The sequence below is a fragment of the Podarcis vaucheri genome (assembly GCF_965113315.1).
Source record: "Podarcis vaucheri genome assembly, chromosome: 2".
Taxonomy (NCBI): domain Eukaryota; kingdom Metazoa; phylum Chordata; class Lepidosauria; order Squamata; family Lacertidae; genus Podarcis; species Podarcis vaucheri.
The window spans coordinates 85627960-85647493 of record NC_138760.1 but is presented as its reverse complement, the minus strand read 5'-3'; the positions used below and the strand labels follow the sequence as shown (position 1 = coordinate 85647493).

At 41.2% G+C, this 19534-nt stretch overlaps 1 long non-coding RNA gene across 1 annotated transcript; it reads left to right on the top strand.

Moving 5' to 3' along the window:
* The first annotated feature begins 697 nt into the window (after window positions 1-697).
* On the top strand, window positions 698-7697 carry LOC309525584. Its single transcript, XR_014216443.1, has 3 exons — window positions 698-785; window positions 7315-7444; window positions 7599-7697. It is a non-coding gene; the product is annotated as an uncharacterized lncRNA (long non-coding RNA).
* The last annotated feature ends 11837 nt before the right edge of the window (window positions 7698-19534 follow it).

The following is a 19534-nucleotide window of genomic DNA, read 5'->3' as shown; positions in this document are numbered from 1 at the left end:
TGGAAATTTGAAATAAGTGGTTGAAATGGTTGAGATTTTCTGTTTTCTTTTTCTTTCTTTCCTTTGTTCTGCCTTTCTTTTTGTTCTCTTTGTAATTTGGAAAAAATGTAATAAAAATTATTATTAAAAAAAAAAAAAAACAAATCTCCCTATTTTCCAGGGACAGCCCTGGATTTACAGAAGCCACCCCAGTTTCTGATTTGATCCTGGAATGTCCCACTTTTCCTTAGGATATCCCTATTTTCATCAGAGAAATATTGGAGGATATGGACCCCCCAAGCCAAGGAGATAAGTAACTATACAACCTTTAGAAGACATCTGAATTTGTATAGGGAAGTTTTTAAAAAAATGTTTAATGTTTTATTATGTTTTTATAAGTGTTGGAAGCTGCCCAGAGTTGTCGTCGTCGTCTTCTTCTTCTTCTTCTTCTTCTTCATAAATATGACAACTCTATTTTCATCGTAGAAGTGTTGGAGGGTCTGACCTGCCATGGCTAATGCTGACTTCCTTTTGGAAAAACACTACAATAAAGGGAAGTTCTGGGCCAGGTGGATGCAGCTGCCATTATAACCAATATATTTGGGCCCTGCTGGTTTTTGGAGTCAGCTTCCAGAGGCATTATGGGTAATGTAGATGGGAACCCTCTGGCCCTCCAGATCTTTTTGGACTCCCAAGTCCCATCAGCCTCAGCCAGGACGACCAGTGGTGAGGGATGCTGGGAGCTGGAGTCCAGCAGCCTTGGAAGGGCCTCAGGTTCACCATCCCTGCTGCAGATAGGGGTGCTGGTGAGAGCCTTGCCCATTTACTTTTCTTTACAGCACCAAGCTGGGAGAAGACCACACAGTCATCACTGCTCATCCATCCTGCTGTCTGGTGCGCACCCACCCACCCCTCTTTCTCCTTTGGAAAGCTTGGGATGTGTGTGACTGGAGATGGCAACTTTCCCAGGGCCTTACAAACTTGGCATCCCCTTCCAGAATTGTAAAGAAATGAACTGAAATCAGGTTCAGGCCTGCCACTAGGAAGAGTGAAGCAGCTGGTCTGGGGTGTCATGAAAGGGCTGCAGATTGTCCGTTACTTATTACTGTAAATTTCTTGCCAGGGAGTGGGGCTTGTAGGTTTTTTGGTTGGTTGGTTGTTTTGGTTTTAGGTGCCAAAATAATGTGGCCAGCCAGCAAACTGCATTGGGCTAGGCCTGAGCCTAGAATTATATTTAGGGTGGATACAAGCCTACTATTTTAACATACCTTTCTCTGGGATTGCCTTGGCAAGGAAGAGCAGGTAGTAACTATTTAAAATAAATAAACTTCCAAGAAATAATAATCACAGCCCATAATAATCACAGGCATTTATCTCTGCATGCTACAGTATATATTGCAGGGGCAGGTACCATTAAGGTTTGGAGAATGTCCATTGGGTACCACTGTTACCTTAGAATATGTTCAGGCTGGTTTTTTTTGTATATGTCCATTTGTGTGAACCAGTGTGGTTAGAGGGTTAGACTAGGACCTAAGAGATTGGGGTTCATATCTCCACTTTGGCCATGAAGCTCACTGGTTGACCTTGGGCCAGTCACTGCCTCTCTCACCTTATTATTAGATCACAGGCTTGTTGTGGAGATTAAATGGGGGGAGGGACCATGTATGCCTCCTTGAGCTCCTAGATAAATAAATAAAATAACATACCCAGAGATAAGTTCCACTGAGCAAAGCAATACTTTTTTTTCTGAATAAGCATAATAAAGGATTGCATATACATCCCCACATGACATGGATTAACACAGAGAATAGAGGGAGGACAAAGCTTTAGTTTAGTAAGTACCTATTCATGTTATATTATTTCATTTTATCTCATGCACAAGCAGAGTGACGCAGTGGCGTTTGTGATACCTTGAGCACGTTTCAGACCACAAGTGTTGTCAAAACCAACACTCTTTTGCACAATTACTAAAAAAAGAAGCCAGTCTGTGAAGGAAGAAATAAGAGGATACACATAAACTAGATTAATTGGCTCAACGCCTACCACACTGAAGGGCTCGAGACAATCGGATTTTCTTCCAGATAATCCTTCGTTAGATCATTAGAGCTTAAATGGAAACCTCATGTGTTCATAAGATGGACTCTCCCTTTATGCTAACGCTCTGAACCCTGAGAAGCTGCTGTAACACAGAGAGCACAGTCTGCAGCTTTCACAAGCGGAGAGAATTTGCTGGCACGGTCCTCAATTATGTCATTTTGCCAGTGACAAATTATTGCTGACAAATTATTGCTTCCTGAATAAACCGAGAAGAATGAGGGAAGGGGTTTGGTCAGATCCCTTCATCTGGCCGCGGTTCAAGTCAGCAAACAGAGGAGAAAAGAAGCTTGCTCTTTCCTATGCACCCCCTACTCTCCCTACCCCATCATCATGGTTCATATGCCAGACATGGTTCATATGACAGCTAGGCTGTATTTAGACAAGACAGCACAAATACAGCATGGTAAGAAGGCAAATGCTGCATCAATCCAAAGTCAGGGGTGAGGTGAGGAATCTCATTGTTTATTTACTGCCCACTTTCTTCTGAGGAGCTGAAGGCAGCACACAAGGTCTTCCACCCACCGCTTCCTAGCCTCGTAACAATCTTGTGTGATTAATCCGAGGTCACATGCACTGTGAGCTTTGCAGTGAATGGAGCTTTGAACCTGCTTTTTTCACAACATGCATTCTAGTGCCACTTTAAACAGTCCCCAAAGAATTATGGGAACTGTAGTTTGTTATGGGTCCTGAGACTTGTTAGGAGACCCCTATGCCCCTCACAGACCTACAGTTCCCAGAGTTTCCCATGAAGAGGGACTGGCTGTTAAACCATTCTGGAAATTGTAACTGTGGAAAGGGAATAGGGGTCTTCTGACACCTCTCAGCACCCATAGCGAACTATAGCTCCCTCAGTGGGAGTGGGGGCAATTTGATCCTGGTGCCTCGCAATGCAGCTTGTTCTTCCCTCCACACACTGGGCACTTGCAGTGGGGGGAATCAGGCTCAGGCAAATCCCACTCTCAATATGCCCTCTAGTGAAGATGCCATTGTGCTCTGGCCCTCAAACCGGTTCTGGGTACATTGCCCAGGCCTAATAGTGATCCAATTGAAATCCATGAGCCTTAAGCACAAGTGGTAACCTATGAGAGGTTTTAAAAACCCACTTACAATTCCAGAATCAGGACTATGTGGTTGTGTGCTTGAGTATTTTCGCATGCTCATACCTGTGAATGGAACTCACCAGTCTGAATGAAAGCTGTCAATTTTGTGTATCCCCCACTCACTTACCCACACCTCGCTTTTTTATACTTCTATATTTTGAACTTGGGACTTTCTACTTCAGGTACAAGTTAGTGCCAGAAGCTACCATTTAATTATTAGACCAGGGATAGCTGAGAACTGCGACACCTTCCAGCGAAAGCTGCCAACAGTCCTTTGCATCCCCTGTTATTAAGATTAATAATTCATTAAATAGCAAGGAATGAAATGGAACTAGGCAACAATTCATCTCACCATTTATTTAACTAATCTGGCCTTGTTGGTTTGAGCAGAGAAGGGGGGGGGAGCCTTATTAAAAACCAACGCATCGTCCTTCTTTTAATAATTTTTTTTTTAAAAAAAGACAACCGGTTTAAAATCAATAACCTTTAGCACAGCTTAATTCGCTTGTGACACAATGCTTGGCAAATGTTGCTGCTGATGGAAGCAATGGCAGCCCTGAGGCAGCAAAAGGAACATTTCAGCCTTTTTGCTTCAGAGAAGGAAAATGGGGGCAAGCATTGCTTTTTATTTTATTTTATTTTTACCAAACCTAAGGTCTGTATTACACATTACATGTAAGGACATGTAACGAAACAGCCAATGTAGATTGTGAAAGGCTGTGCCTACTGGAGACAATCAAAAAATGAGTGGCAGGGGGCATAGCCTTGTCTTCAATCAACATTTTGCGACCCCAAATCTCTCTCTCCCTCTCTCCCTCTCTCTCTCTCTCTCTCTCTCTCTCTCTCTCTCTCACACACACACACACACACAGTGTACCATTTTTGTCTTCTGTTATATTCTTAAAGTATGCAGAATTATTTCACATGCATTTAACATCCCAGGGGAAACTGGTGGTAAGATTTCTCACTCAATTCTCATTCCACACACCACTCTCCCTTCATGGCTCTTGTATCTTGTGAGAACAAGAAACAGTGGGGAAGTGAAGATCCAGGAGGCCTGATGTGCTACAATCTGTTGGGGGCGGGGAATGTCCTGTTTTGCCACCTGGGGCAAAATGGGAAAATGCCACTACCCTGCCCCGCCCCCTGCGAAGCCTACCATACCTGGGTTGTGTGGCAGTGCCTGGAAAGTGGTGGTGGCCGTGGGTTCTGGTGAGATCTCGTGAGATTTCTGCAAGATCTCACAGGAAACTGGCACTGCTTCTCCACTAGTGGCAGAGGCAGCTGAGCAGGCAGGAAGTCCATTGCATGAGCAGAATGGCAGAACTGGATGCAACCTTAGGTATTGTTAAACAAACAAACAAACAAACAAACAAACAAACAACTGACAAGGGACCCAAAGATGTTCTTTTTCTTTCTGCATCTCTCTTCTGCAAGGAACTCTGCACGTGCTCTGGAACCCAAGATTCTACCCAAGCAGCTAACAATGTAGCAAGCTAGGCTAGACTGATTTTCTTTGCAAACCCAAGTGTGTGAAAGGAATGGTTGACCTTCCTTTCCCCTCTTTCCCCTAATAAAATTCTTTTATGTTCTGACATTTCACTTCTTTGGTTTCCAAAGGCAATTTTCTGGGATTTCTCACTAAAATCTTTACCCATGTACTGACTGCATGGTCATTAATGCTATCCCTTGAGATGTGAGGAGGAATGTTTTACTGTACAGTACAAGGTTTTATAAGTTCTGTGTCCACTGGGTTTGGGAAACAAAAAATCCAAAGCTTCTTTCTCTTCTTTATTCCTTTAGTGCTGGGTTGCAGGAAAGGGGTCCTGGGAAATAGGGCTCAGACATAGGAGCCAACTCATAGGGGCTGAGGGGTCTTCACACACATATCCCAATAAAATTTGAGGGGGCAAGCCCAAAGGCAGCCATTTCGGCCTCAAAAGTCACCCACGATGCCCCATTCCCATGTAACCAATGATGGAAAGCACAGATCATATGGCCTGAGAAGGAAGGGAAAGGGACCAAATTTAACTGCTATTTCCTTTGATCCTTGTTCTAATTCTTTACAACCAAAGCTAAATTTAGAATTATGTTTTTACCAGAGCTGACTTGGTTGGCTGCAATCCAGGGAGGCATGTATGTTCCATCTGCATAAGTAACAGGAGTTTTTCCCCCTGAAAGTTTCCCCCGCATCTGCCTCCCAGGAACAACACCCCACGGTTGTTGTTGTTTTTAACTCCCCCAAACTTAAAGCGAAGATGGCTCTTCGCAGCGTTCACACTTTATCTCCAAGCTATTTTTTAAAACATACTGTAGGCTGGAGTTTCTTTTATTAGTTCAGATGCCTAAAAGAAAGAGAAAGAACTTTATTTTTTTTAATGCAATATACAATCCAAAATCTCTCTTGCAGCCGCCACAGCCATGTATTTATTATTGAAATGAATCCAAATTATTGAAATGATTCCAAATAGTAGGAAGCCTCATTTGGGTGGTTCTGAGGCAGGCAGCTGCTCCGAGCAGAGGTGTTTGGTGGAGCAGCAGATGGTGTGCATATGATCTTTTAGACTGCAGCCTTTAGCTATATGCGGAATGAGGGCTTCTCTTTTATCTCTCGCATTTATAGCCTTCCCTTCCTCCGCTGGTGTACACAGAGTTCCCTCTTTTTGCCTTCCCAATTAACGCAGGAGGCCGCTTTAGCCAAAGGCCACCCACTGAGGTTTGTGCCTGTGAGAAGCCGTGGTTTCAGCCTGGGCTCGCTCACATTCAAGGCTGGTAGTCTGGTCACCGTGTCCCACACAGTGGCTCTCTTCAATGGTCAGGTGACTTTGGCTGACTGGAATTCTGGTTTTCAAAGGCTTTCTTAATTCTCAGGCCCTCGGTGTCATAGGCCAGCGACTTTAATAGTCCATAAAAAGGAGAATACATCTTGCCTACTGCAATCATGTGTTTTAAAAGAACCACTTCATTCCACCTCAGCAAATGCCATTTTGCCAGCAGCAAATACCTTTAGCGTGAACTTCTAAATTACCCCTCTCGTTATTAGAAGCTGATCAAAGGACTATGTGAACTCTTGCACCGTGCTCAGGCTATTTATTTCCTCTTATTTATTAAAAAGGATTTATCACCTGTTCTCCACTAAGTAAACGATAACAGGGCGAGGTCCATTAAAACGAACAGAACTTATTCACAGTTCAGACAGCAGCGTATAGAAGAATGCAGGCCTCAACCACAAGCCTGGGTGTAAAGATGTTTCTTTGGCTAGCTTAGCAAAGGTTCACTGACTGTTTGTTGGAGGGAAGGGCATTCCAAGGACAGGGCACTGCCACAAGCCCTCTCCCAGATTGCCACATGACGAATATTATTCAGCTGCCAAGCAACCCAGGGGGGCATATCTTTAACAGGTTATGGCTACACTTTGTGTGTGTGTGTATGTGTGTTTTTGTCTATAAAACCACTTGGAAAAGGAAGCTTAACAAAGAAAGAACATGAGAAGCCCTGGCCTTTGACGCATCAAATGCATGTTTTCAGGACCTGCCCTATTTCCATGATTGTAATGTGTTCTAAATTGTTTTAGGGTTTTAAATTGTTGCCACCTGCCCTGGGACCTTAGCGTGAAGGGTAGGTAAGGAATCAAATAAATAATAATAATAATATGTAAGTTCTATCATTAATAATGACCACAACAATAATAATATACTAGGCTGTATCCAGCTAAGTTATTGCATGTGCCACAACAAACCCCATCAAAGCTCCAAAGTAGAGCTCTAAATAAGGAATCATTGTGGGAATGCTGTTAATCTAAAACAGGAGGATGTGTGCGTGGCAAGAATAAAAACCTCTGACTTTTGTATGGCTAGAATGCACAGAGTGGTATAGTGCTTCTCCAGACAGCCAATACATTGAGCATTCGTCCTGATTTTGTTGTCCCAAATCCGATGCAGAGCTTAGATTAAATCCATTCTTTATTGAACCTTCCTTCTGATTTGTTACCAGGGAGATTATATGACAATGAATATCATCCTGATTTGTTTGTGGGGTGTTTATGTATTTCTTCATTCTACACTTTCCAATGCATTTCCCCTTCACTTTCCTAACTCCAAAAGTCTTTCTTTTTCTAAAACATGATTTGTTGCACTAGGGTGACAAAGCACTTCAATCCACTTTAAATGCAGGAAGCTACATTTGCCAGCATGTTCTTGAATCCCTTCCACAAAGTCCTGATGGTTTGGAGGTGGCCATAGTTTCTGAAGAACTATGCAGTACTGGCAGTGGCGTAGCGTGGGTTGTCAGCACCCGGGGCAAGGCAAGTAATTTGCGCCCCCTAATCCGTGGATTTGCGCCCCTAACCCTAACCCCCAGATGTTGCGCCCGGTGCGGCTAGCCCCCCTTGCACCCCCCACGCTACGCCACTGAGTACTGGAGGCATAAGTGGAAATTACATTTCTCTCTTTGCGGTACAATAGTGCCAAATACTGCCTATATCAGTGGTATTTTACCATTATTTCAGTTATCCTTATAAAAGCATTTGTATCAACCTGTGTTAGTAAGGAAATGCTCCATTTTGTTGCAGAGAGAGAGAGAGAGAGAGAGAGAGAGGTCATACGTCATACATACAGGTACTAGTTGTGTGTCAGATAATGTTGAAACAAAACATTAATTTTAAAGGAAGGTTTGGATTGCTGGATACACCCTCCAGATCATTTTGCTTATCCATAAATAGATTCACACTCCTCCCAAATGTAATAAAAGTCTGGGCATGTTTTATAGCAATGATAGTGTGTTTCAAATTATAAACTGCCTTTCGAGACTAGTTACTAATTAACCTCACAAATAGAACAAAAGCGGCTGCAGAAATATAGATAAAGGCAAGGAAATTAGAGCTTTTCAGATTGGCTCTTTTTAAATGAACTTTAGCTTGGAGAGGAACATCATACTTCTTTTAGACTTCTTGAAGATATTAGCCTATGGTTGAAGGCACATTTCATTGTTTACGGGCTCCCGCAACTCTGACTGTGCATTGAACAGGGTGGGCTTTATTAAGAACCAGGATATTTTGATAGCAGCTTTTCTGGTGGGTAAAATTAAAGTCCCTCAAAAGAGGCTATTCATGGAACTTAAGTACTGCTTAGGGTGATAGCTAGAGAAAGAATATGGTGGTATCTAAAGAATTGGGTGTCTAGTTTCTTAGCCGTCTCAGATACCCATTTTCTTGAAGAACTGTCTCTGCAGAACATTTCCCTGGTGTTATTCAAGGGAAGAAAAAAGGCATTTGAGGAGAAGGAAGAAGCAGGTTGCATATGAACAGCTCTTGTCCCCGTTCCAGCTGTCCAGGAGGCTCCTGTGCAGATGCTGTCCTTGAACTGGTTGAACCAGTTCTTCCTTCTCTTTAGAAAATTCTCTCCTCTTTATGGCCACCTCAATGGTAGGCATAATCCAATAGAAGGTTTGTTACTCTGAAACATATAGTTATCTGACAGACAGTTCGACACAGCAGTGTTTATTCATGAGCCTATGTAATAAGAATGTGAGTGTCTGTTTATCTATCTCTTAAGTCAGATTAGCATACATGGAGTGGTAAAGTATTGTGTAAATATAGACACACTCACACAGTAGGAAAAACTAGATTGTGTCATTCTAAACTAAGCACCAAGGTAAAATATTTTCATATTGTTAAGCTTATTCTCATGAATCCTCTCCCCACAGTAATTAGATTTGTAGTAATCCATAGACAATAAAACAGAAGGTATAAATTAAAAGCTTGCTGCCATTGGATATGTCAGGAACCAGCTTCAGCAGGTGAGCCAAATTCTTAGGTCCCCCAACTCCCATTGGCCATCACCTGTCAGTCACCTCATGTTATGATGGCAGGGCAGGTCTGTTGGCCAAAATGACTTGGTAATCCAAATAAAAGGTCTTGTGGGCCTAGTTGGGCTCCCTGGCTGAAGGTTCTCCACCAATGGCATGAGTCATTGCAATGGGACTTAATTATCTGTGATCCGAAGGACTCTTTCTTCCTTGCAGAAGGGAGCTTTGGCCTTTTGTTCTCCATGCCACATGCTGCCACTTTTGAAACTGAGCAGCACTTGAAAATCATCTTATTTAAGAAAACACCTGCTAAACTTTGCCTAAAGTTATTTGATGTTCTGCGTAAGTCGTATTTTCTCCAAAGAGCCATGAGATGCATTTCAGAAAATACATGTAAAAACAATTTAGAAAACACCAACTCTGTAGAAGGTATGTCATTAAAAAATGAAATGATCAAGGTCATAATATACATGTTCTCTTTTTCAAGGGTAAAATTTCTGTCCAGTTAGATCTTTTAAATTTGCCAAAATGTCTCAGACTGTACTTTCTGGATGAGACATAGACATAACTGGTAGCTGAAGACTTACTTTCTTCTTCTCTTCTCCTGCTCCCCTCAGCAATATATCACAGCTTCTATAGCCTACATATAGTAGGGGTATTCAAACTGAGAGTTGTCATAGTGTCCTCTTTTTTGCTCTTCAAAATATGGCAACCATAACTGTACTGTTACTTAGGAGTAAGCTCATTAAATTCAGTTGGAGTTACGTCTGAGAAAATATGTATAGATTCAGGCTTTAAGACTTTTAGCATAAAAGTGAGATTACTTTAACATGGAAATTGTGATGAATATAGTAGAAGAGGCACACCTTAAATTATTTGCTCATGGTATAAAGACCCATAGGCAGTGATACTGAAGAGTATCATATTTAAAACCACTGAAAGGAGAAACTCTTGCAAAATGTATAATTAATTTATGGAGCTCATTAATGTCTGAGACGCCTACTTGTATTCCACATCAGTCCCCATGAAATGAATCTCCAAGGGTTCCTTAGCTTTTGTGGGAGGAAAAGCCGGCCATAGAAGTGATATATAATCATATTTCTATCCCTACATTTAAAAAACTGACCAGATGGAAACTTCTCTAGACTCTTTGTGATGACATATAATACCAAAGCACTGCAGGAAAAAAGAGAACAGAGACTACCATAGTCAAAATTGAGATAAAAATATAAATCCATTTAATGGTGAACTCAATTTATAACATCCTATGTTATGTTTAGTTATACGTAAGTTCCACTAATTCCAATGGGATTTACCACACATATTTTTTTAAGCTGGAGGATTTCGTACACTTATATAGATCCATCAGAGAAGCGAAATGCATGCAAACTTTAAAGTTCCATTCCTATGGGGTTTAACTTCATGTTTAGGATTAACCTTGACCCAATTGTGTTAATCCTTCCTAACGCTTGTATCTCCATATTGCAACACTAAGAATATTGCGTATAACATTAGTCAGCCATGCACACAATAAGTTAATGAGTCCCGAAGCTATTGCTCCCATTGCAAACTTACTACCTGTTGCCAGCATTCTTCTGCTAAGAACAACAACAGATTTCAGCCTTGGAACAAAAAGAAGAAGCATCCCTTGTAGGTGTCTATGTTTACCCCCAGCTTCTCAGTGCCAATTTCTCTTTATTCTGGACACACAAACAAAACACTGTGCTCTTCTCCCTTTGATGTTTGACTGTGTCAGCAGCAGCGGTAGGAACATTCTCCCCTCCACCCCACCCAATTCAGTTCAATTCCCTTTCATGTGCAGAAAGGCAAAGCAGCCTGGTTGGCACCGTAACAAAAGGTAGAATTCCTAGACACGCTGCCTAGCCAACCAGCTTTGGAGCCAGGGGGGCCAGCTCACCCATTGGGAAGAGGGAACATTTGCTCCAGCAACGGCGGAAAGCTGCCCCTGCTGCTTCCAAATAGCCGCCGATATTGCTTCCTGTGAAGCATTCTGCAGTGACCAACAATAAAAAAAACACCCAGCCGTATAAATATGAACAATAAAAACTTATATGAAAACAATTTCCAATCCTGCACAGCTACAGATAAGATCCTCCACTTTAAAAGGTTTGTTGAAAATGGAAGGTCTTCAATAGGCACTGAAAAACAACAACAGATATATGTAACAGGAAGGAGTGCTAAAGGATCGGTGCCACCATTTTAAAGGCCCCATTCTGGCATTGTATTGAATGGACATCCTGGTGGCATGGCATCTGCAGGAGTGCAGTGCTTGTTTGGGTATATAATAGGTGAGACAATTTTTTTAGGTACTTCCATGCTATGCTTTAGAGATCAAGCTCTGTTGTTTTGCTAGGTTATAGGTGCATTTGGCTGATTAACACGTGGAAGACAGGAGTGCCTGGTATGCTCTTGTCCATGGGGTCACAAAGAGTCAGACATGACTAAATGACTAAACAACAACAACAACATTTTAAATGTGCTTGTGGGATGCGGAGTTATTGTTTTGGTTTTTTTTCTGTTTTAACTATTTGTTTGTGATTTTATCTTGTTAACCACCCTGAGATCTTTTGATGAATGGTGGCATATAAAATCCAATTAATTAATTAATAATTGCATTTATGCATGTTAATGGATGAAAACAGACACCAGGTTTTCCTTTCTTTCCCTTCCCTGAATCCTCTCTGCTGATGCGAACGTGGAGTTCTTAATTGATATCTGGAATCTTTTTACGTAAGCTAGCAAGTTTCCACGCACATTTTCTGTCCCAAATGGCATCTCTGGAATGGATGTCCCCTGAGGTATCCTGATTCTCTTCAATAAAACATAAAGAAAGATACACAAAGAAAGGCTTTATTATGAATTTGAGTGTCCACAGTAGGAGAGCAATTGTGGTTTGTCATACAGTTGGTTTCTACTGCAGCGAAGGCTTTGTCTTTACAGCTGGAGTTTGGGAGTGTGTGTGTTATAATAAAGAGCTATCCTAGAAATATATTGTCAAGCTGGAAAAGCAATACAGACCCAACCTACTTCTATGTAAACATGTTATCTAAGCCAGCAAACCAGCCATAAAAAAAATGCACACCCTTTCCTGAAGATATTTTCAGACAGAACAACCAGGAATATTTCTGTATCTTGTATCTATTAGATAATTATAGTGTTTATAGCTCAGTAAATAGATAGGTGAAATTGGTTAACTGGGTTTACAGTTGATATTAGATCAATTCTTAAATTTTAGTTTTCATTTTTATTTTAGGGGTGTTTGTTTTTAAAGTCTGCAATAAGATTCAGTTGTGGAGATCAGAAATGAGATCTCTGCTCTCTCCTTCTACCCCTTTGGTGCTTGGCTTTTCTCTGAATATGCCAAAAGTGATTAGTTCGCTAGAGCCTGTGCTAGCCCTGCATCAGTTAGAAGTAGAAACCATGGTTTGGAAGTGGGGTTCTGGTTCTAGTTTAGAGAGCAAGGGCTTCTGACCACAATTGGTCAGCTCTGTAATGGCTGACAAAATATGGTTAGCACTAAACATGTGATTGAGAAGAAAGCCATGGAAGAGAAGGGAGGCGGTAGTGCACAGGCCTGCAGTTCAACATAACAACAACAACAACAACAACAACAACAACACTTTTTTTATACCCCGCCCTCCCCAGCCAAGACCGGGCTCAGGGCGGCTAACAAGCAATAATAAAAACAAGTTGAATGAATACAACTTAAAAACAAGATTAAAATACAACCACAGTTTACAGAATTATCTGAGTGTCATAATGAAAATGCATATGATCCTGAAAAGCTTTGTCACTGATAAAAATAAAAGAATTGTGCTCTCAGCTATTTATTATTTTGCAACTGGCAACAGATTTCTTTTTTGCAGTTGAAAATCTGTACAGCTTCTCAGTGTTATCCTGACATTTTTCACATGTAAATCCCCACGATTAAAAATATGTTTAAAGTGTTTTTGGTTGCATGAAAGGCCTGTTTGGAAATGCAGCCATGAATGGTCCCTGCCTTGTTATCATAGTCTGCCAAAAAAGGAGGGGGGGGGGAAATAAAAGGGTCAGTTCTTTCTGCTATGCACTGATTTATGGCCCGGGTGGACTTAACTACTTTTCAGTGTATAATGAGGGATTTGATACATTTGCAATGTGCCTTTATTTAGGGCAGTCCTTTACAGAAAGTTCCAGCTGAAGAAAACAAAGGGAGGTATTCAGAAAGTACAAAATCAGTTCATTTGGAGTGCTTAAGAACCACACATGACTGCTAATAATTTTTCTTCCTCTGGTTAAACCGCAAGACTTGATGTATGTATGTATGTATGCATGCATGTGTGTAAATATGTAAATATGTAAATAATATGTAAATATGTAACTATATGCCCATCTGTTGTATGAGGAAAATGAACCTGGGGTCAGATTTAATGGGAAATCAAGTTTCCTTCTACTGCACCATGTCAATTTCAGTATAATACATTTGTTGCTGTTTCTGATTACAATATTGATAATGTAAGCATGTCTGGCTAGGATAAAGGCTTTAGCTATCAGTAATTCACATTTCAGATCCACTAGCTGAGGGTCTATTGGATTTGGTGGAAGCCCTACTATGCCAGTGAAATGCCAGCCATGCCACCAGCATTGTGTAACTCTACACCAGCTCTAGATATGGGAACAAAGAATTTCAGTCCTCCTTAACATCAATAGTGGGAGGGGAATTTTAAAATAGCTGCCGGCAAGTCAACAAGCTACTCTTCGATATCACCACAGCAGTAGGATACAGTTTAGCTCAGCAGCCAATCACAGCACACTATTGCCGGTGTATAAAACTCCACGCAGAGAGACCACCGCTTAACGATAGAGCATGCAGCATGCAGTGGTGTCACTCTGACTTCATTTCACACACGCTAGCGTTCCCAATAGAGAACTGTGGCGAGGGAAAGCTATGGGGACAGGCTGCTCAGTGCACAAAAAGGGAGCAACCTTTGAAAATAAGCCTGTCTTCAGAACAGGACCACCATTAGGCAGAGTGAGGAAGCTGCCTCAGGCAGCAGATTTTGGGTGCCATGAACTTGTTCGCTTTTCATTACTGTTGCGTTTTTACTCCCAGGCGTTGTGAAGTTTTGTGTCAGGTGTCAAAATAACTTGACCAGCGTTAGGTACCATGCGCCATGATGTGTATGTGTGCAGGGAGGCATTTGTTGCACCACCTCAGACTACAAAATGCCTTGGGCCAGCTCTCCTTCAGAACACATAGGAACATAGGCAGCTGCCTTCTGCTGAGACAGGCCATTGGTGCATTTGGCTCAGTATTGCCAAATTGCCTACATTGACTTGCAGTGGCTCTTCAGTGTTCCGGGCATATCTGGAGATGCTAGGGCAGGCTTCCTCAAGCTCGGCCCTCCTGATGTTTTTGATCTACAACTCCCATGATCCCTAGCTAGCAGGACCAATGGTCAGGGATGGTGGGAATTATAGTCTCAGAAAATCTGGAGGGCCGAGGTTGAGGAAGCCTGTGCTAGGGCTTGAATCTGGGACCTTCTGCATGCAAGACAGATGCTGTATCACAGAGCTCCAGTTCTTCCCCAACCATATGCAGAGGAAACTTGAGCACAGTGCCGACATTTCTGTTCCTAGAACCCTGACAACTTGAGACTCTGGATACAAACACCCAACTCAATCCCACTCCAGCAACACATGTTAAACCATTCACAAGACCTTGGTACTTACAACTATGCAGTCAAGGTAAACAGAAGAACTCACTTTGTGGTAGGAAGCAAATTCCAGTTTTCGTTCTGTGAATAATAATAATAATAATAATAATAATAATAATAATAATAATTTATTTGTACCCCGCCCATCTGGCTGGATTTCCCCAGCCACTCTAGGCTGCTTCCAACAAAGATGAAAGATACACTAAAATGTACATCCAGTCCTATTTTGTAGCTTGAAGTGCTTTTCTTTAACCAGCACTACCACCCTTCATTTAAAAGCAGAATGATCCCTTTAATCTCGAGTACAAGGCCACTTATCTCAATAATGACTAATTAAACCACTTTCTTTCCGGTGCTTAAAAAGGAGCTGAAGCATTGTGACACTTGTTAACTGTTGACTGCCCTGTTAATTTCACGATGCCAGCAAATTTTAGCAACTATGCAGTATGTCGATTCTTCCTGACAATTCATATGAAGGTTTGGGCTATGTCATTTAAAACACAAGTACATGTATACATTAAATCCCACCAGCTTCTCATAATTTTCAGTGAGAAATAGATGCTTTTTTTTTGCAAATGTTATCCTAATAAAAGCTAGGAAGTCACTTGTATATCATTGTGTAACAATTCGTGTATGGTCTATCCTTGGGATCCAGTTCATTAACAAATGCACTGAGATGTGCATAAGATTCATCTAGAAATAAGCCATCTACCCTAGCCCAGTCCAGTAATACATTTTGCCGTGATTGTTTAATAATACTGACACCTATATGATTTGTTCTCTTGGGCTCTGAATCTGCCAACACAGACACTTCAGGCTGCAGACAATCTCATTGACAGAGAGTTAAGCCTGTGTTGTGTTTGCAGAAGAGAAGCCTGGGCAGGTTTTCTCTCAAGCTATCTCCATGACAATTTGAAAGGTCGCTCACCCCTGCCCTTTGACTTGCAACGAGGGGTGGTGAAGCACTAGGATGTTTTCTCTGTCTCTCTTGGAAGCGGGTCACCTACATACTCAGTGAATAATAAATTCTGTGTACATCATTTGACATAATCAATGGCTGCAGCCCAGCTTGTCTGAGGAGGAGGATGCATTCACAAACGATGGATCTCTCATTCAATATGCAATAAAAAGTTTCCCTTTCCTTCTTCAGCCCTAGGGTCATATCCATGATTAATATTGATAGCTTGATTTCACATAAACTAGGAGACTTAATCCTGAGCTTTTTTTTTCCAAACTGGAAAGTAGGTACCGTAGATATAATTTGACAAATTTCCAGGGTCTTGGCTTTGCATCAGCCTGCGCATTAGGGGAGAAAAAATAGTACAGGAAGTCCAGTTCCTATCAGTGGAATTGCATAATCAGGAAAATGCAGCTCTCATCATCCCTGATCATTGACCACACTGACAGGGGCTGATGGGAGCTGGAGTGCAGCAACATCCTGGAGGGCATTGCATTGGCATCCCCCATCGTGAATTGACTCAGTAACTGCTTGATGCAGCTTATTTCTAAAAATACCACCACTAAGAAACAATTCCACATTATATAATAGACAAGCTAAATAACACAATTTAAACTCAATGGTTTAAATGCAAACATAATTCTCTGTCATTATTTTCAAATTCATGGCTTAAATATTAATTAACATTTTGTTTAAGGGATCATATATTAGAATCATAAGTGCATTCCAAATATCATTATATTTGTCCACACAATCTACATCTAAAAGCAATCTGTTGCAAGAGTGGTCATATCTTCTGTCCATTGTTCAACGGAGGCCTTGGTATTATCTTTCCAATATATCAATAGTCTTTTAGCAGAATTATGCGTGTGGAGAGTCCATTTACTTTGAGCTGCTGTCAAACCACATATAGTTGTTATGTAGTTTAGGAGAATATTATCATCTGACAATTTTAATCCCCCCCAAAGTAGTATTTATACATCTTAATACTTTTCTCCAAAAAGTTGTAAGCATCAGACATTGCATAAACATGTTTTTAAAAAGCATTTTCCTTTTTACATCACCAGCAGCATGTGGTTGTAGATAGACTCTTTTTGTACAAGCGTAGTAGAGTCCAATGTATTCTAAATACTATTTTTGTTGTATAATATGTAGTTTATAATCTAATGACACATTGCCTACCAAAGTTAAAACATTGTCCCACTGAATGGGTAAAATAGGAATCTCCAGTTCTCTATTCCATTCATTTCTTAGGTTTCGTACATCAAATCAATTAATTGAAACCAGATATCTATAATAAACAATTGCTGGCTTTTTAGTCTCAGTGGATTTAGCCAATTGTTCTAATATCTCAGCTAAAAGCTGCTGGCCCAAATAAAGATGTTAACATATGTTGCAGCCGTAAATATTGCCACTGGGTCAAATGTGATAACTGGTGTTTTTCTTTTAATATACCTGTAGTATAGAATTAGCCATTCTCATCTATCACTTGGTCTAAAGTTAGTTTACCTGCATCCATCCAGTTCTTCCATACTACACCCACCACCAACTTTTAAAGTAGGGTTCCCCCAGTTTAGCATGGGAAATTTGGTCAAATACAAGACATAATGTCTCATATCTTTCTAACTGATGAAATTGTTTCAGGTGAACCCTGGGTTTTAATGGATTTTGATCCCAATGATATCCATTTAAATAAACCCCAGGATACCCCAAAAGTGTTGAGCTTTTTTAAGCTCAGTTGACTTGCTCGATATGGCAACCCTAGGATATATGTATATATGTATAATGACAGTCTGGGAGGTGAAAAACCCCATAGGCATTTCCTTAATAAGGAGTTTTCTTTTTGGAAATATTTTCAGGGAATATGAACTGGAATTCCTCTCAGAATATAGATCAATCTGGGAATCATGTTCATTAATGTAAAAGAAAAAAAGAAAATAACTACAAAAAGTGAAATCGTAGATGTAAAAGCCACCTGTTGCTTACCAAATCCAGACTGAACTTTGCACACTACTTTTTTTTTGGGGGGGAGGGGGGTGGCCCTGTTTGTTTTAAAGATGGTGAATTAATTTAAGTCAACCATACTGATCCAGCATATTTTCCTTTGGGAACATTTCACATTTTCCTCTGAGAACATTCCCTCTAAATCTGTAGTTCTGATAATTACAATCTGGTCTCTCATTCTGTGATAAGCCTATAAAAAGCAACAGAGGAATTTCCAGGTGGTGCAGTCAAGGTGTGGCTTGGAAGACGAAGGTTGCTCTTGCTTGCAGAAATTCTATGATGGCATCATAGGAATGCCACTCCCCGCCTCCTTTAAAATCACCTATTCCAGGGTCAATAAAGCCCAACCAACTCTGAAATGACCACACACAGTTCTGCTTGTTGCAGTCTGTATGAATTCTAGCACTGATGGCCTATAACAGAATAAGGAACCTTTGCCACTCCAGAAGTTACTGGACTGCTGCTTTCATCAATAGTGGCCATTGGCTATCCTGGCTAGGGCTGATAGGATCTGGCATTTAATAACATCTGGAGGGTCACAGATACGCAAACCCTGGTTTAGAAGACAGTATACTCTGTCAGCATACTTTTACATGGCTACCTCAACAAATTAGTGGCCTCCTTTGGAGCTATTGCAGTAAAGGGACTATGAGTGTGAGCTGGGAAGTTCCTGACTCAAATGTCATTGTAATAAAATGGGATGGTGATGATTAATATAGTATGGCAATACCTTACAGGAGTGTTCAAAGGGATGTGGAAGCCTTTTTGCAGCGCAGGGGCTGGGTCTCCTCATGGGCAACCTTCCAAGCCTGTGGTGAGCAGGGCCAGAGGCAAAACCTTTGTACAGTAGGCTCCATGCCAGCCAGTCGGAGGTTTCTACACAAACACACACATATAATCTCCATCTTCCATTCAGGCAAGCAAGAAACAGTATCACAGTTCAACGACACATTCCAGCCAGGCAAAAGCATTCAAGAAGAGCATGGTGCAGGGTTGGTGGGATGTGTGGCCTAGGTTGTGACCTTTGAGTCTGGCCAGCAGGCATTTGGCCTCTGGGACTGAACCTTCCCACCGCTGGTATACACAAATTGCTTTCAACAGCCTAAAATGCTGTCTATAAAGGCTCAGTAAGGGAGAGACATAAAATCAACAGATGGCTTTTGTGTTTAGAGTGGTGGTGTATGCGGCCATTTTCTTCTTTCCTTTGTATAAATGTTAGCAAAAGTAAACCAATACACTGTAGGAGAGAATCAACAGCAGCATAAGAGGTTCTGCCTTAGCTGCAACAGATTTACAACACTGGGATGAACTAGGATTAAACTTCTTGCTTTTACAGAGTGACAAGGAATAAGGGGTGCTGGAGAGAACATTGCTTGTGATGCAGCTGTTGCGTTGCTCTTCTAATCAAGCAGACATCCTTCAGCCTATTACTGAAAGCCTGCCACCTAAAACTCATATCTTCTGTAGCTCCAGAAAGGATGCATTCATCCTTCTCTTCAAAAAAGGAATGAAGAGTACCCACCTTTTTTTACAGTCCTCCTTATCTGTGTATCAAATGCCATACTGAATAATGGAAAGTTTGTGCATGTTAGGTAGTGTATCATTCAGCCCTTCTCAAAATAAAGTGAAAGGATACTGTGCCATCTTTCTGGCCACTGACAGTGAGCAAAGACAAACAAAGCGAGACTTTGTGAAGTGAAATATTGCAGGACTGTTGTGGAAATACCCATGATAAGAATATGAAACTGAAGAAATGAATTCTGTTCTCTTTCTCAGTGTTACCAACTATAGGGCACTCGCCCAAATGTCATAATGCCCTGTCTAGGAAGCAAAATATGAGTCAAACTCTGAAGGTTCTTACTCAGATAACTATG